Source organism: Lepisosteus oculatus, chromosome 23, assembly GCF_040954835.1.
Source record: "Lepisosteus oculatus isolate fLepOcu1 chromosome 23, fLepOcu1.hap2, whole genome shotgun sequence".
Lineage (NCBI taxonomy): Eukaryota > Metazoa > Chordata > Actinopteri > Semionotiformes > Lepisosteidae > Lepisosteus > Lepisosteus oculatus.
The window spans coordinates 15929731-15933003 of NC_090718.1; the positions used below are offsets into that span (position 1 = coordinate 15929731).

Here is a 3273-nt window from a genome sequence, read left to right on the forward strand (position 1 = left end):
CCACTGGATCCGGACTGCCGGCTACGGAAAACCCGGAGTGGATCGGCCTCCCACTGGATCCGGACTGCCGGCTACGGAAAACCCGGAGTGGATCGGCCTCCCACTGGATCCGGACTGTGAGCAGCTTTTGTCCAATCGGCGCTGAGATTTCAGCAGGAGGCGGGAGACAGGCTCTTGTCCAGTCACACAGCTTCAGTCCCGGGACTTTTCCGAATTCCGGCGGGCGGTGACACTTCCGAGAAATGTCCACTGGGTGGCGACAGAGATACACGAGTCCACGGAGCTGAGTCTCAAAGCGCTATCGGAAAGACTTGAAATCGGAAAGAAATACATTTGTTACGTTTTAATCCCATTGAAAAGGAAGATGAAAATATCGTTTGTATTTTAAAACATTATTATACTTGCGCAACATAATTATTAAGGGAATGGTGTGAGAGGAGACCGTGTTTGAACAGTTTAAGACGGATGTAAAGACATTTTATTTCAGAATGTCTTTCTGAAATGTGTCTGTTTCTGTGTTGTAAGAACGTTGAAGCATGGACGGGCCTTATCTGCATTTACCTTGTTGAATCTTTTTTTCCATAAAATGTACATGTATTATTGCATGTACCCTGACAATACGACTGCTACGTTACGTTTTCTTGTAGTTTTTGGTCTCATAAAAAATACAAAAGTATGAGTCGATGACGTCAAAATGGTGTCGCCCACAGGGCTTATGGGTAATGTAGTCTCTGTAGTTCACTGGGCTTCCCTGCCCATGTGTTTCGCTGATTTCATTGAACATTAGAATGAATTATATTAATACAATTTCAGCGTATTTATCGTGTCTTGTATTTCTTTGTCTCTCTTATGTGTTCCCTTGTGTGTATGTTTTCTTGTATTTCACTTGTCTGCGGCGCTGGTTAATCGACTTGGCACATAAAGCAAACCCACTGTCCTCGTGTTTCTTAGCTCCCGTCTTGTTTGCAAACTTTTCTCCTGTGTTTATTTTACTTTGTCAATAAAACGTGGTTGCCGGGGAAACGGTGCTGCAGAAGTTGTTGCGAGCTGACCTCTAGGAGGTAAACAGTCGGCTTTTGTAATCTAATCAGCGAGCAAAGCAGAAACGTTAGTCTAAAAAGCGCTGGCTGAGTATTTTGTGGACATTATGCAGAAGAAAAGGAAGGAACGGTGAGTCGCAGGCTGTCGGTAAATATCAGCGCTGGACACCAGCCTCACACCGCTGGGCTCACTGCCCCATGAGCGAGTCCGTCGGCGCCTCCTCCTGCTGGGGTGTGTTACTGCAGGAGTGAGGAGTCTCCGGTCTCCGGTCGCGTCATGATCTGCAGGTGGAGGTGAGAGACGGCGGCGCAGTGGGTGGCAGCGCTGGGAGCCTGGATTTAGTTCCTGGGGTGCTGTCTGTGTGGAGTTTGCATGCTCTGCTCATGTTCTCGTGGCTCCAGTTTTCTGGGGTGCAAAATTCTGTTTATTTCACAAGACGGACCCGGGCAGCAGCATGTGTCTGCAGCGCTCATCCTGCCTGCATGTTTGCAAACTTTTCTCCTGTGTTTATTTTACTTTGTTAAATAAAACGTGGTTGCTGGGGAAACGGTGCTGCAGAAGTTGTTGCGATCTGACCTCCGGGAGGGAGACAGCTGGCAAAGCCGAAACTTTAGTCTAAAAGGCGCTGGCTGGAGAAGTTTGTGGACATTTTGCGGAAGAAAAGGAAGAAGCGGTGAGTCGCAGGCTGTGTGACAGGACTGTCGGGGAAATGTAAGCGCTGGGCTGAGCGAGTCCGTCGGCGCCTCCTCCTGCAGGAGTGAGGAGTCTCCGGTCTCCGGTCGCGTCCTGATCTGCATGTGGAGGTGAAAGGCTGAGAGACGGTGCACATGCTCTGCACATGTTCTCATGTGTCTGGTTTCCTGGAGTGCTGTCTGTGTGGAGTTTGCATGCTCTGCTCATGTTCTCAAGGGTTTCCTGCCGCTTCTGCAGTCCAGTGTTGGTGAGTCTGTCGGGTTGATTGTGTTGTGGTGTGAGTGTGCCCTAAAGGGGTTTTAATAGTATGGGGTTTGTGTGTTCACTTGTATGCAGACCACTGGAGAGACCGGTTGTTTTTTGCCAGGCAGACTAATGGCTGCATATTCAATTCCAGCTACTGAACCAGCAAGTGGGACAGTGTTTGAAAACCCTTTCAATGAAAGGTTTGTAGAACAGTGTTGCTATTGTTCTGTTTAATTCGAGGTCACCAAGCTTATAAATGGTCTCACAACGTTTGTCTCTTTTCAGGTTTCTCCGACCCGGAGAGTGAACAAAGAAGTGATAAGGGCCCATAACACCTAAGCTCGGCACTCTCACACTCTTCAGCCACACGAGCTTCCTCCTGGTAAAATACTGGGCAAGCCCCTTTCTGACAGGGACAGTGGAAAACCCCCTGAGGGAGATGGGCTGAGGGGAGGAATAAAACCATCTGAGCCGGAACGGAGCGCGCTCCCGATTCCCACTAGACCCGGGAGACGACACAGGCAGCACAAGGGAAGCTGCGGCGCTCGAGTTCACGGAGGCAAGGACCGATTGACGACCACGGGAGACAGTGGCATCGGAACAGAGGTACTGTACAGAGACTTTTAATACCTGAAGGCAAGGAGCGAGAAACCGGCCCGGCTAGCCGCTCCAAACTGAGGGGAATGGAATACAGTTCGCGGGAGGATTTCTAGTGGAACCTGAACGGAGTCTGGGGAAATGGGACCGGCCTCTCGTTCACTGGGGCCATCAAAGACTTTACAGGTACGAAGAAGAATCGTTCGAGTGGCCACTCTTCGGTACTTGACAGAAAAGACTGCCGTCCCTCTGGATTCATTATGACCCTTGGAAGGACCTTTTGTTGCTGCTGTTTTCGTTGTGTCTTTGGCTGATGGTGAAAGTGGATAGAAAATAAAAAGGTCACTTATACGATACACATGCTTGTCGCTGGTCTGTGTGGGCATTGGTGGATCTGGAAGATCAACAGAACCTGTTGCATTGCTAGGTGCCGTAGTCATATATGAGGCAGGAAATAATTGTTGTTTGAGGGGTCACCTCACTCTGACACGAACGTGTTGGGAAGACGCGCCAGTTCTGACGTTAGTGCGATGGGTCTGTAGGCATTAAGGCAGGTTCTTGTGTCCTTTTTTGGAACAGGAACAATAACAGAAGATTTGAAGCAGTCTGGCACTGTGCACTGGGACAATGATTGCTTAAAAACGTCTGTAAAGATTGGAGCGAGTTGGCCAGCACAGGGCTGTAGTGTGGCTGGAG

General features: G+C 49.3%; 1 long non-coding RNA gene across 1 annotated transcript; it reads left to right on the plus strand.

Moving 5' to 3' along the window:
• The first annotated feature begins 2036 nt into the window (after window positions 1-2036).
• Window positions 2037-2933, plus strand: LOC138224681 (uncharacterized). Its single transcript, XR_011183122.1, has 2 exons — window positions 2037-2180; window positions 2266-2933. It is a non-coding gene; the product is annotated as an uncharacterized lncRNA (long non-coding RNA).
• The last annotated feature ends 340 nt before the right edge of the window (window positions 2934-3273 follow it).